The sequence below is a fragment of the Anastrepha ludens genome, chromosome X (genome assembly GCF_028408465.1).
Source record: "Anastrepha ludens isolate Willacy chromosome X, idAnaLude1.1, whole genome shotgun sequence".
Lineage (NCBI taxonomy): Eukaryota > Metazoa > Arthropoda > Insecta > Diptera > Tephritidae > Anastrepha > Anastrepha ludens.
Window position 1 is genome coordinate 19,571,621 of NC_071503.1, and position 15,810 is coordinate 19,587,430.

A 15,810-nucleotide genomic window follows, 5' to 3' on the forward strand; every position below is an offset into this window, starting at 1 on the left:
GAAATACTCTGAACTAAAGCATTCACCAACAGCTTCCATTTGATACCCATATTGTACATACACATCCGAAGGTTACCCGGGTCAACGTTTTGACCTATATCTCGAGACCCTATCTACCAATAGGTATTCAAACTATACGGAAATCATCTTCAATACCTACTTAACAATGTGTGTAAGTTTGGTTTAATTCGGTTCAAAGACACGGGGGGCCACGTTTTGGCATATATTTCGAGACCCTAGTCATCAGTAGGTATGAAAATTACCCCGTATTAAAACACTTATCAACAGCTTTCATTTGATATCCATATTGTATAAACACATTCTAGGGTCCACGTTTTGGTCTCTATCTCGAGACCCTAGTCACGGAACGGATGGAAATACTCTGAACTAAAGCATTCACCAACAGCTTCCATTTGATACCCATATTGTACATACACATCCGAAGGTTACCCGGGTCCACGTTTTGACCTATATCTCGAGACCATATCTACCAATAGGTACCCAAACTATACGGAAACCATCTTCAATACCTCCTTAACAATGTGTGGAAGTTTGGTTTAATTCGGTGCAAAGACACGGCGGGTCCACGTTTTGGCATATATTTCCAGACCCTAGTCATCAATAGGTATGAAAATTACCCCGTATTAAAGCACTTATCAACAGCTTTCATTTGATACCCATATTGTACATACACATCCGAAGGTTACCCGGGTCCACGTTTTGACCTATATCTCGAGCCCTATTTCCAAAATAAAATATAATCCATGTTACTCGTGATGTAGCTTTCGAATGGTGAAAGAATTTTTAAAATCGGTCCAGTAGTTTTTGAGCCTATTCATTACAACCAAACAAACAAAGTTTTCCTCTTTATAATATTAGTATAGATATGGTAAATATTACCATACATTTTTTCCTTCATATATAATAAAAAAATAATAATAATAACATTAAAACAACAGGTATTATTAACAAACTTGGTTTTATTTTAAATTCTTCAAGTAAATCAAATTAATAATAATCAATAAGAAGGCATATGCCAATACAAATACGTGAATTTATATATGTACATATGCGCATATACATACATATATACGCTCACTTAAGTAGGAGAGAGCAAGATGTCGAACGTTGCCGTTCGTTTTCTTTGTTTGCTTTGTCGTTCCTTCCGCGCTTTCGCTTGCAGTTCATTCAATGCAATGAGCAAGGTAACTACATATGAGCAAGGTAACACTAATATGAGCAAGGTAACACTAATGAGCAAGGTAACACTAAAGAGCAAGGTAACACTAATGAGCAAGGTAACTACATATGAGCAAGGTAACACTAATGAGCAAGGTAACGACACATTTTTTCGTGCGTGCAGCCTGTTAAATCGAATTATAAGACGTTATCACGTCATAAACAAACAGTGCCAAAACGACTTGCACTCGTTAAATGCCGTCGTGTTTGGTGAAATGGACGGCGCCTTGCGCGGAATACGGGGGGGAAGTGGCGAGGGAATATAAATATTAATAATAATAATAGTTATAATAATAAATTCATTTACATATGTATATAGTTTGGCGAATTAAGATATGCTGTTTAACTGCCGCACTCAGAAACGTTAAATTTTTTGATCGATGCATTTGAGAATCATAATTTAACGGTTCATTTGTTAGTAACCAAGTAACCCTTCAGCTGGGATAATTTTTTATAGCATCACAGTAATTAAATTTGAGTATCTCTAGGAGGCACTAATGAATCAGTAATTGTAGAGTACCTCCACTTCACTCAAACTCAAATTATGTAAACCATTTCAATTTACTCTACTCTTTAATTTCAATGACAAAAATTCTTTTCCTTTTTTTTGAAACCCGAAACATAAGTAAACACATGGCACACACCAAATACATTTTTTTGTCATATGATACCCCACTCCAAAGCAAAGCCATAGCTTACTGTGAAGTAAGTTAACCTAAACAAAATTTAAGTCAACCTAAGCAGAATTTCATTTGTATAGTATTTTTAAGTGTTTACAATTTTGTTATTGATTTTTACTTGTAACAATGTTTGATTGTAATTATGTATATTTTATTGATGACAAGGCAAAAAGAAAGTATAAAAATAAAGCCATTCTATCAGAAGGCAGCTCAGTCTCAACCTGATAGTTGGAAGGCCGTCATTTGCCCTCACTGAATAAAAATCTTTTATTTACAAAGGAGTCTTTAGTCGGCAGGTTTGCTCTAAAGCTCTTCCATAAAATAATAACACTTGCACATTGACGATCCTGCATCACCTTTTACAAATTTACTATAATTTACTTCAAATTTGTGTAGGCAGTATAAAATTTTAATATGCATTATGTAACTAGTTAAATTCTTAAATGAAAGAATTCATATCATAGTCTGTAGACTTATTGTTAATTAAATTTTATGGAATTGCTATTCAAAAATACATATATATATGTAGGTATATAACTTCAATTACATTGCCTGCGCCCCTTTCTTAAAATTTTAAAATAAAAATTTGCATTATTAATTCTACGAGGCAAGCAAAAATTATTTTCTACTTTTGGATACTCATGCAATAGTGCCCAGAGTATTTTAATACTGTTCACACAGCAATGGTTTGTAGCAGTATAAATAAATCGAGATCTACGCCAATGCCACTTTTGGGTAAATGCGTGTAACCGGATAAAAATTTATTAAACCTCGCCGAAACTTCGTATAAGTATGGGGACCAATATGATTTAAATCCTACATAAATATTTTTGATACCGGATAAAATTTCACAAAACAACGATGTCGGTGAAAAACCACATTCACCTCAAATAAAATAAACATGATATATATATTATAAATGAAACAAAAATAATCAAATTTGGAACAAATCATTAATCCCAGAAAATGGGATGAGAAGGCACAAATGTTACTGTTAACTATTTTTAGTACAATAGAGATTTGAAAGGTTTGTAGTAAGGGATTTAAGAACACCGACCTTATGGACACCACACTGAGTTTTCCACCATAAAAATTGAAAACACCACACATCTGTCACCTCAACACACAACACATCTCTCACCTTGACATTAAACCAATTAAATTTTTACTACTTTCTTATTTTTCAAATAATAAGCGAATACGTAAAATTTATTACACAATTTTCTTTTTTCGATTACATAAAAAAAAATATTGTAATAATTAAAAAAAAATTGGCGCCGGGTCTAACATGTGGCGAGGAAAAATACTGCGACAGTTTATATTTTTACTATTTTATTATTTCGCATACATAAAATTTATTACACAATTTTTTTCGATTACATAAAAAAAAATTAAAGGAAAAAAACAAAAAAAAAATGTATTTGGCGCCGAGAATTTATGTCGTGTCATGTGGCGAGGATAAATGAGCAGTGCGTTTATTTCTGCGACTGAGTTGTGAACAAAGGTTTTGTGATGTGTACGTGCATATGCACGCGCGCGACGCGAATAAATTTTAATAAAGTTCTGAAAGTAATTCATGACGTTTTTCATTACATACATGCAAAAATGAACGTATACTATATACATACTATATATGTACATAAATGATGGTATATGACTATATAATATGTACGTGTCAATAGGAGGTATTTGCATTCACAAAGAAAAAGGTTTAAAATATAAAAAATCAACACTTATTTTATATTGTTTGTTAATTTATAGTTTATGTATTCGACAGCATATTGCAAATGTATGCATGTACATTTGTATATGAAAAACCATTATGCGCAAGCACAAGAATATCATCTTCCTTTCATATGTACATGTATACACATGCATGTATGCCCAAATAACCTTGACTTATATATTTACACATGCCAAGGCACATCACAAGAAGCCAAATATAAATACGCACTAGTGAGCGAGTTTCTTCCTAGGTATGTATGTAGGTAAAATGGCAAGAGTGCCACAGGCACACTTCAAGTAGCACTTACGTGCCGTTTTGATACCATAATGTGGACCATTACCTGTGCAATCGTTATCATTGAGCTGTGCGTAGATTCGGACGTGTTTTTGATTTCGATCCGTATTAATAGTAGCTTTTCTACTGTGTTTTGTATGCTTCTTCTTCTTAATTGGCGCTATAACCGCTTACGCGATTTTGGCCAAGTTTAACAAAGCGCGCCAGTCGTTTCTTTCTCGTGCTAACCGGCGCCAGTTGGACACACCAAGTGAAGCCAAGTCCTTCTCCACCTGATCTTTCCAACGCAGAGGAGGCCGCCCTCTTCCTCTGCTACCACCAGCTGGTACCGCATCGAATACTTTCAAAGCCGGAGCGTTTGTATCCATTCGGACGACATGAGCCAGCCCACGTAGCCGCTGGATCTTTATTCGCTGCGCTATGTCTATGTCGGGCGCTCATACAGCTCATCGTTCCATCGTCTACGATATTCGCCGTTGCCAACGTGCAAAGGTCCAAAAATCTTACGCAGAATCTTTCTCTCGAACACTCCAAGCGTCGCTTCATCGGATGTTGTCATCGTCCAAGCTTCTGCGCCATACGTTAGGACGGGCATGATGAGAGCCTTGTAGAGTGTTAGTTTTGTTCGTCGAGAGAGGACTTTACTGCTCAGTTGCCTACTTAGTCCAAAGTAGCACTTGTTGGCAAGAGAGATTCTACGTTGGATTTCAAGGCTGACATTGTTATCGGTGTTAATGCTGGTTCCTAAATAAACGAAGTCTTTTACAACCTCGAAATTATAACTGTCTACAGTGACGTGGGTTCCGATACGCGAGTGCGCCGACTGTTTGTTTGAAGACAGGAGGTACTTCGTTTTGTCCTCGTTCACCACCAGGCCCATTCGCGGTTGTTAAGGCCGATGATGTCCATATCATCGGTATACGCCAACAATTGTACACTCTTATAAAATATTGTGCCTGAGCGATTAAGTTCTGCGGCTCGTACGATGCTCTCCAACATCAGGTTAAAGAAGTCACACGACAGCGAGTCACCCTGTCTGAAACCTCGTTTGATATCAAACGGCTCGGAGAGGTCCTTCCCAATTCTGACGGCGCTGCTGGTGTTGAGCAACGTCATCTTACATAGCCGTATTAGTTTTGCGGGGATACCAAATTCAGACATAGCGGCATACAGGTAACTCCCTTCCGTACTGTGGAATGCAGCTATGAAGTCGACAAAAAGATGGTGTGTGTCGATTCTCCTTTCATGGGTCTTTTCCAAGATTTGGCGTATTGAGAATATTTGGTCGATGGTGGACTTTCCAGGTCTGAAGCCACACTGATAAGGTCCAACCAGTTGGTTGACGGTGGGCTTCAGTCTTTCACACAATATGCTCGCTAGAACCTTATAGGCGATATTTAGAAGACTAATCCCGCGGTAATTGGCACAAATTGCAGGATCGCCCTTCTTATGGATTGGGCAGAGCACTCTTAAATTCCAATCGGCAGGCATGCTTTCATCCGACCATATTTTGCATAGGAGCTGATGCATGCACCTAACCAGCTCCTCGCCGCCATGTTCAGCTCAGCCGGCAGTCCGTCGGCGCCCGCGTCTTTGTTGTTCTTTAGCCGCGTTATCGCTATTCTCACCTCGTCATGATCGGGTAGCGGAACGACAATTCCGTCGTCAACGATTGGGGTATCGGGATCTTCACTTTCTCGGTGACATGCGCAGCTGTCACTGTTTAATAGGTTCGAGAAGTGTTCCCTCCATAATTTAAGAGGGACAGGAATTCAGATCTTTTTTGCGTTTACCACACTACTAACGGCTTTCATAAGATTTTTCGCCACACTACTAAGGGATTCGACTTATTTCATGCCCACAGCGAAGCGAATAAATTTGCGATTAAGAAGGCCGCGCGGCAGTTAATTTGTGGTGCAGAAGCTAAAGTCGGCGGAATTATTCATTTTGTTTTTGGCACGTATTTAATTCAGGTTCAAGTCCTGAAGTCATATTTTTTTTCTTGCACATTTTTTTTACAATTCAAACCAGGAAAGTTTGGTAAAATTTTTGAGTTTATTTGAATTAAAATTTCTTTAAAATACTGTTTTTTTTGTATTTTATAAATGGAAATTTCTTTTCGGTATAAAATAGTTCATAATGGATATGACCTGATTTTTATATAAATCAATCAAAACAGAAAATATGTACATATGTCTATAATCTATTTCATCAAATTCAAATTATATTGATGAGAAAATATCATTCTAATATCCGTCCAGAAAGCCAAACGCGAATACACACATACATATGCATATAATTACGCATACAAACTTTCAACTAACGCAGAATATATGCATATAAAACTGCGAATCGAATAAATGACTGATTTAGAAAAGTTCATTAGTAATTATAGATAAGCGCAATCGTGAAAGACGTGTCGTGTATGCAATACATCGTCCCATTTTCGACTCAGGTTCAAGTCCCTTAGGTATTTTTCTTTGTTCGATATTTTTATTTAAATTTTTGTATTTGGTTTAATTAAAATTGATTTAAAATAGTGTATTCGGGGTATTCTAATACCTGTTATTTAGAATTCTTTTTTCTATATAAAATGATTCATACTGCTTTTGAACTGATTTATATGTAAAACAGCCATAAAGGCAATCATATGAATATGCATTCCTATATTTAATCTCTTTAGTCAAATCTGAACTACTTACATACACATATTGATGAGAAAATGTTCTAATATCCATGGATGCATCCAGAAAGCCAAACGCGCATACACGCATATGTATATAAATATATACAAGCCTTCAACGAACGCAAAATGTATGCATAAAAAAAACAACAACTGCGACCGTCTTCTTGTCCGTCAGTGAAAAAATGGGATATGTATACCCTATGAGCAAAACGAACCGGGAAGGTGATGTTCACTGTTTTCTTCGATCGCCCAGGCATAGTACACCATGAGTACCTTCCATCGGGCCAGACAGTCAATAAAGAATATTATTTATCCGTTTTGAAGCCTTTGAGAGATGCTGTATGTTGTAAATGACCGGAAATGTGAGCAAACAATTCTTGGATTTTGCGTGATGATAACGCGTCATCGCACCGATCAAAGAGATCAAAGAGAATACGACGAAGGAGCTGAAGGCCATGTCGGCCTACCAGAGCTGTTTGGAGGACTGGGTTAAACGTTGGCACATGTGTGTTGCTTCAGACGGGTCATATTTTGAAGGAGATAATATAAATTTGCCTTAAATTTAACTCTGTTATGTTTAATTTAAACATTCCCGGTACTTTTTGATCATAGGGTACATATATGCGGCTTTGCGGACAGAAATGTGTGATTCGCTGGAATTTTTCAAGGAATCTAAGTCGCATTAACTCGCGACTGTCGAACAGTTAGAAGACATATTTACATACATATAAGGGTGCATACATACATACGGAGCCGCGGCCACTCGACATGACAAAAATTCAAGATTTATCAAATATTGGCAAATAATTCCAAGCGAAATATTCCAATATTGACTATTTTCGAATGGTCGCGAAAATTGGCATATGGCCGGCTCCTTTTATGAATGAAATTGAAATATGAGCTCGAACTTATGAATGCACTTTTTGGTTTTGTTCTAAATTGTTCAGCGCCGTCGCTGATAGAATCATGGCCGCTGCGACTGCGTCTACGAATGTATTTTGTTTTTGTAGTCGCTAGGCTTAGATTTTAGCTTTGGGCGACATGCGCATGTGAGGTATGTGTTTTTGTTGTGTTCTAGAACATTTTAGAATGTGTGGTGGCAAAGCGGCCATCGCGTTGCGCTTACTGTTGCTTTTGCGTGTATCAAAGTATTGTGTTTTTGTAAGTAGAGTAGAATGGGGTAAGATAGGTCATTTTTCTTTGGAGAGCTCTTGCTACGGTGTTTTTGCATTGATTTTGAAAAATGAGCAAGATTTTGAAAGGTTATTTATCTGCTAACATTTTGGTTATACTGACTTATATTTGGCTAAATATTTTGGAAGCTGCATTCAATAAGACAAAGGTACTTTTTTTCGATATTTTCAAAATCGGGGGGCACGATAGGTCACTATATGTGAGGGGAAAAGAACAATGTACATGGCTTGGAAATTAACGTTTTAACTTTTATTTATAGAGTATGAACACTGCACATGTTATAAAAGTTAGGAATTTTTCTTTAATTCATCACGCGAGCACGTAATGTTTCGAACGGAATTTTAAATTGTTTAGAGACTGATCGAACACTAGCGCCATCTCGGACTGCCGCGATTGCGTTTTTTACGTCCTCTTCACTTCGTTTCGGCGTTTTTTGCACATAATTACGCACCATTTTGCTGCAAAAACAATTAAAATTTATTTTATTCAATTAAAAGTAGTGACCTATAATGCCCCCAGACGGCTGACCTATAGTGCCCCCAAGCACATGTTTTATGTTAGTGTCGATATTTTTTTTAAAAACAAAAATATCAAAAAACTAACACATTATTAGTGTTCAGCATTATTTTCTACGTAAAATAAAACTCACCTGACAAATATTTGCATGCATTAAATGCACTGCACCGTAGAATAAAAAAAATGCTATGTCGGAGAAAAGCTCACAAAAAACTAAACGACGGCAGAACTAGGATAACTAATCAATGGTGACGGCCGAAATGACAGTCGCGAACGTTGTTCCCCACCACGTATTCAATTCACATAAGACGAGTTACCTCTGCAAAAACAGTGCGACGAAAACCCCACCTACCTATTGTGCCCCCATACCTATCTTACCCCATTCTACTCTACATTTTAGGAATATCGACTGGTGAAAGACAAAAGTACACGGAAGCAAGAAGGGAGCGCTGTACTCGCGCATATGTGCATGGATGTAGTAACATATGAATACAATTATTTTGTAGGAAGTTTAGAAGGTAAGTAGGTATATATGTATGTAGTCTATATGCTAGGACATAAAGTGGGTATATATACATACATAGAGCAGACTTGTTTTTGCACTTGTGAGGAAGAAACTCGTTCACTAGTGCGTATGTGTATTTGATTTCTTGTAAGAATGTGATGTGCTGTGACATGTGTACATACATAAGTCAAGGTTATTGGGCATACATGCGTATGTATATATGTATGAAAGGAAGATGATGTTCTTGCGCTTGTGCATTATTGTTTTTCATATACAACTGTACATACATACATATGTATGTAAATGCTGTCGAATACATAAACTATAAATTGACATACAATATAAAATAAGTGTTGATTTATCTTAAACCGTTCTTTTTTTCTGAATGCAAATACCTCCTATTGACATGTACATACATATTGTGATATACCATCATTTATGTACATATAGAGTATACGTTCATTTATGAATGTACATATGTAATGAAAAACTTCATGAACTACTTTCAGAATTTATTAAAACTTATTCACGTCGCGCGCATACATATCTACGTAAACATCACAAACCTTTTGTTCACAACGCAGGCGCAGAAATAAACGCTCTGCGTATTTATCCTCCCCACGTGACTCGCCATCAATTCTCGGCGCAAATTTTTCTTTTTTTTAATGTAATCGTAAAAAAATTTGTAATAAATTTTATGTATCCGCTTATCATTTCAAAAGTAAAAAAATGGTAAAAAAAGCAGTCGAAAAAATAAATGCACTGCCTATTTTTCCTCGCCACATGTTCGACTCGATTTCAATTCCCGGCGCAAACTTTTTTTATGAATTTTTTTTTTTTAAATTCTTTTTTTTTTAATGTAATTGAAAAAAAAAATTATGTAATAAATTTTACGTATTCGCTTATTATTTCAAAAATACGAAAATAGTAAAAATTTAATTGGCTTAATGTCGAGCTGAGAAATGTGTTGTGTGTTGAGGTGAAAGATGTGTGGTGTTTCTAATTTTTGTGTGGGCAAAAGTCAGTGAGGTGTCTATAAACTCGGTGTGCTATATTTCCTTACTACAAATCTTTCAAATCTTAATTGTACTTAAAATTCTTAACAGTAACATTTGCACCTTCTCGTTCCATTAACATTCTCTGGTTTATGGTGCTCATTCGCTGAAGAATAGGACTATTGTGAATTTCGATCGCTCGACGCATTTACAATAGATAATTTTTTCTCAGCTGATACAGCAAATCAAAACAAAAGAAAAAAGCGATTGTATTGAAATTCTTGGTTAACAACATTTTTAAAAATTAAAAAAAGTATTTTTTGTGAAAATGAGTGCAACGGAGTTGTGGTTCGAAAATTAATCGGACGATGAAAGATAAGTGGAAATAGCTACAAGTGGAAAACGGTTGGGGGACGCATCCAACCCCCTAGAAATGGTTTCCGCTCAGTAAGTTTAGAATTTTCAGATGTGTTCACGTATTTAGTATTAGAAAAATTTCCTTAGAGATTTCTAAAGAACTTTATATTATCTAAAGAGGCCTTTATGAACCTACTGTTTAGTACAGAAAACCAGTTGCAGCACGGCACCCGAGCCAAATCCATTCCAAATATTTTAAAGCTAGCAACAGCTCTGCGATTTTGTGCTCAGGGATCGTACCAATTGAGCATTGGTAATGAAGGTATGCTAGGACTTGCTAAACCCACAGTGCCTGTTGTGCTATCGGAAGTAATAGATGTCCTGCAAAATTATATTTGTTAGAGGCCCCCCCCTCCCCCCTGTTGTACGGAATTCAGCTTTATTTTGCGACATTTTTTTCTTCGCTTTTGACTTCATGTCAGCCCATACCTGCTAAGGGAAAATAAAAATGTATTTCTACAAACATCACAAAAAAAACCATTATTAACCTTAATACATTTTGCTGCCGTTCTAACTGGTGGTCGCAAGCAGTTCACCTCTGTTGTAAACTCCTCCCAATTTTTTGCTGCTTGAACTTTGGTGCAAACCCCTGTGAGAACTTTCTAAGTGCTGTTTGGTACTCACGACTTTCGACCTGCATAAAATTAACAAAATTAATACATGTTTATTATTTGGTGACTATAAAACAATTAATAATAGCAAATAACTTACATTTTAACAAATTTTCCAAGAATCCCAAGCAAAATTGCTTTCGGCTCTAAACTCGGTATACAACGAAAATTTCCATTTTTTCCTTAATGTCTTAATGTTCTTTTTCTGTGACATTTTCACTATTGAAACAATTAACACAATATAAAAGTTTTGCAAAATACAAATCAAATTATTCAAAAGTTTCTGTTCTTTTCATGCTAAAAGCTACACATTGTTACACATATGAGGATCCCGTTACACGTTCACATGTTTCAGCATGTAGATTCGTGTGTTTAGTTTAGTTATGTATTCATTTTTTATTTCAACTATTGAGTTACATGATCACCCTATATACGTATATACCTATTCCTATATTATACTTACTCTTAATTCTAACTCAATCTTACTGTTATATTTAATTACTTATGCTAACTCTTATTTAAACCAACAACTGCTTTACATACTTTCTCACACTCTACACCCACACGCCTACTCACGCACTCAACATACACACAACATGCATTCCTACATTCATTGCTAGTTTACTTTCTCCCATTCTCATTAAATGTTAAATATTAGTTAAGCTTTAAGTTAAGAAGAGTTTTGTAAAAATGAGAGTGAAATAAAGTTCTTTGACTGAAGAAGACGTGTTTTACTTCATTATTGGCGCAGTCGGTCAAAAGCCTAAAAGGCACTGCAAAAAAATTAAAAAATTATTAAAAGTAGAATTTGTGGGGCAATCAACAAATTAAAATTTAAAAGAAAATATTTAAAAACTATTTCAATTTCATAAACATTCGGTACAAAAAAAATAAATTAATAAAAATTGGATTGCGATTCTAGCAGCTTTAAAAGAACGAATTTTATTTTTAGGGAAAATGAATAAACTCATCTTCGATAACGAGCGTTGCATACTACATAGCGCCGTTAAATTATTTTTAAGTGAAGAAAATATTGAGCCACACGTAACCACGCCTTACCTTAAGACAGGTAATTCTGACATTGAACGCTTACATGGTACGCTTAATGAACATTTACGGATATTAAAAGCTGACACCACTAAAAAAACAATAGACTTAGACGAGAAACTTTTTAAAATCTTTAATGCTTACAATAGAACAATTCATTCTACAACAAAAATTCGACCAATTGATTTTATAATAAAAAACTATGATAAAGAAGAGATAAGTAAATTATGCAAAGAATATGAACAACAAAAAATCAAAAGAATAAGTAAGTTGAATAAAGATAGAAAAGCTGAGCCAAAACAAATAGAAAACATTGTTCTTAATAGGCAAATTGCGAAAACAAAACCTAAATATAAGAAACTCGAAAAATATGATCGCAAAGGTAACTATGTTGTGGATTCTTCAAATAATAGAAAAATAAAATATTATAAAAGCCAATTTAAACGAAAATACAACTTGAGCACTGAAAATATTAATTAATTTCATCGTAACTTAACCATACTACTTTCAACAATTAAAAACAAACTAAAATAGATATTTGCGAGGACACAAATAACTTAAGGGTGGAGGAGTTACATGATCACCCTATATACGTATATACCTATTCCTATATTATACTTACTCTTAATTCTAACTCAATCTTACTCTTATATTTAATTACTTATGCTAACTCTTATTTAAACCAACAACTGCTTTACATACTTTCTCACACTCTACACCCACACGCCTACTCACGCACTCAACATACACACAACATGCATTCCTACATTCATTGCTAGTTTTACTTTCTCCCATTCTCATTAAATGTGAAATATTAGTTAAGCTTTAAGTTAAGAAGAGTTTTGTAAAAATGAGAGTGAAATAAAGTTCTTTGACTGAAGAAGACGTGTTTTACTTCATTATTGGCGCAGTCGGTCAAAAGCCTAAAAGGCACTGCAAAAAAATTAAAAAATTATTAAAAGTAGAATTTGTGGGGCAATCAACAAATTAAAATTTAAAAGAAAATATTTAAAAACTATTTCAATTTCATAAACATTCGGTACAAAAAAAATAAATTAATAAAAATTGGATTGCGATTCTAGCAGCTTTAAAAGAACGAATTTTATTTTTAGGGAAAATGAATAAACTCATCTTCGATAACGAGCGTTGCATACTACATAGCGCCGTTAAATTATTTTTAAGTGAAGAAAATATTGAGCCACACGTAACCACGCCTTACCTTAAGACAGGTAATTCTGACATTGAACGCTTACATGGTACGCTTAATGAACATTTACGGATATTAAAAGCTGACACCACTAAAAAAACAATAGACTTAGACGAGAAACTTTTTAAAATCTTTAATGCTTACAATAGAACAATTCATTCTACAACAAAAATTCGACCAATTGATTTTATAATAAAAAACTATGATAAAGAAGAGATAAGTAAATTATGCAAAGAATATGAACAACAAAAAATCAAAAGAATAAGTAAGTTGAATAAAGATAGAAAAGCTGAGCCAAAACAAATAGAAAACATTGTTCTTAATAGGCAAATTGCGAAAACAAAACCTAAATATAAGAAACTCGAAAAATATGATCGCAAAGGTAACTATGTTGTGGATTCTTCAAATAATAGAAAAATAAAATATTATAAAAGCCAATTTAAACGAAAATACAACTTGAGCACTGAAAATATTAATTAATTTCATCGTAACTTAACCATACTACTTTCAACAATTAAAAACAAACTAAAATAGATATTTGCGAGGACACAAATAACTTAAGGGTGGAGGAGTTACATGATCACCCTATATACGTATATACCTATTCCTATATTATACTTACTCTTAATTCTAACTCAATCTTACTCTTATATTTAATTACTTATGCTAACTCTTATTTAAACCAACAACTGCTTTACATACTTTCTCACACTCTACACCCACACGCCTACTCACGCACTCAACATACACACAACATGCATTCCTACATTCATTGCTAGTTTTACTTTCTCCCATTCTCATTAAATGTGAAATATTATATTAGTATGGCAGAGTGTTTTCTTGAATATTTAGATTTTTAAGTATTTCTTTGTGAATAATTTTAGCTACTATGGTATGCCGCTCCATGTAGTTTGTTGCAGCCAATATTGGGCAACCTGAAGTGTGAAACCTCCCCTTGCGGACACCTCCAATAAGCGGACACTCCCTATAACCGGACAAAAACGGAGGAACTAAGCTTTATGTTGTGTTTTTAGAACGAATTCCACTCTTATAACCGGACACTCTAATAACCGGACGCGGACACCTTTTCCCACTTTTTTTTTATCTAATCACCTCTCGAAAGCGGACGCGGACCTCTCGGTAACGGACAAGCAAAATATATCACTGAACAAATGTGTAAAGAAAACAATAAAAACCTCTCATAAGCGAACGCGATACTCTAATCCGCGGACAACAAAGATAGTAGATAGACAATAATAATGAAGTAAAACACGTCTTCTTCAGTCAAAGAACTTTATTTCACTCTCATTTTTACAAAACTCTTCTTAACTTAAAGCTTAACTAATTATAAATACACGCCAGACACAATAGTTGAAAACACTACATACAAAATCTACTGGTATAGAACGATTTACTCTGACAAAACATTAACATGCATTAGACCAGGTATTACAATAATCAATAAAAAAGTCAATACCACCCAACTACTTGAAATAAGCGTACCAAATGATACCAACATACACAGCTAATACATTGAAAAAATAGAAAAATAGTCAGATTTAGCAGAGCAAGTAAAACAGATATGGAAACAAAACGAAGTGAGTATCATCCCACTCATAATCTCAAATACAGGAATGCTGAATAAAACTTTTATAGAAAATTTAAAATTAGTAAACATTAACAAAAAAATATACGGTAATATTCAAAAAGCAGTGAAAACAAAAGCATGCAATATAGTTATGTCCTTTTTAAACGCGTACTAATAAAAAACTAAATCACTTTGACATAAATAACGATAAAATAATACTAAACATAATACAAAAACAAATAGTACCGACACGACTTGCATCCCGAATTTGCTGTCGTGTTCGGTGGACCCCGCCTCGCGCGGTATGCGGGGTGGAGAGTGCCGTGGGAATAATAATAATAATAATAATAATAATAAAAGTTTTGTCAATAGCCTCACATTTTTGAACATTAAAGCCGATATACCTCACAAAATTCAAAAAGCTATATTATTATTTTAAAAACATGCAACATAACGCGAAAATTTTTAAACCAGCATTAAAACTTAACCAAAAACAAAAACACAAAACAAACAGTGCCAAAACGACTTGCACTCGTTAAATGCCGTCGTGTTTGGTGAAATGGACGGCGCCTTGCGCGGAATACGGGGGGGAAAGTGGCGAGGGAATATATTAATAATAATAATAATTATAATAATAAATTCATTTACATATGTATATAGTTTGGGGAAATAAGATATGCTGTTTAACTGCCGCACTCAGAAACGTAAAATTTTTTGATCGATGCATTTGAGAATCATAATTTAACGGTTCATTTGTTAGTAACCAAGTAACCCTTCAGCTGGGATAATTTTTTATAGCATCACAGTAATTAAATTTGAGTATCTCTAGGAGGCACTAATGAATCAGTAATTTACTATAATTTACTTCAAATTTGTGTAGGCAGTATAAAATTTTAATATGCATTATGTAACTAGTTAAATTCTTAAATGAAAGAATTCATATCATAGTCTGTAGACTTATTGTTAATTAAATTTTATGGAATTGCTATTCAAAAATACATATATATATTTAGGTATATAACTTCAATTACATTGCCTGCGCCCCATTCTTAAAATTTTAAAATAAAAATTTGCATTATTAATTCTACGAGGCAAGCAAAAATTA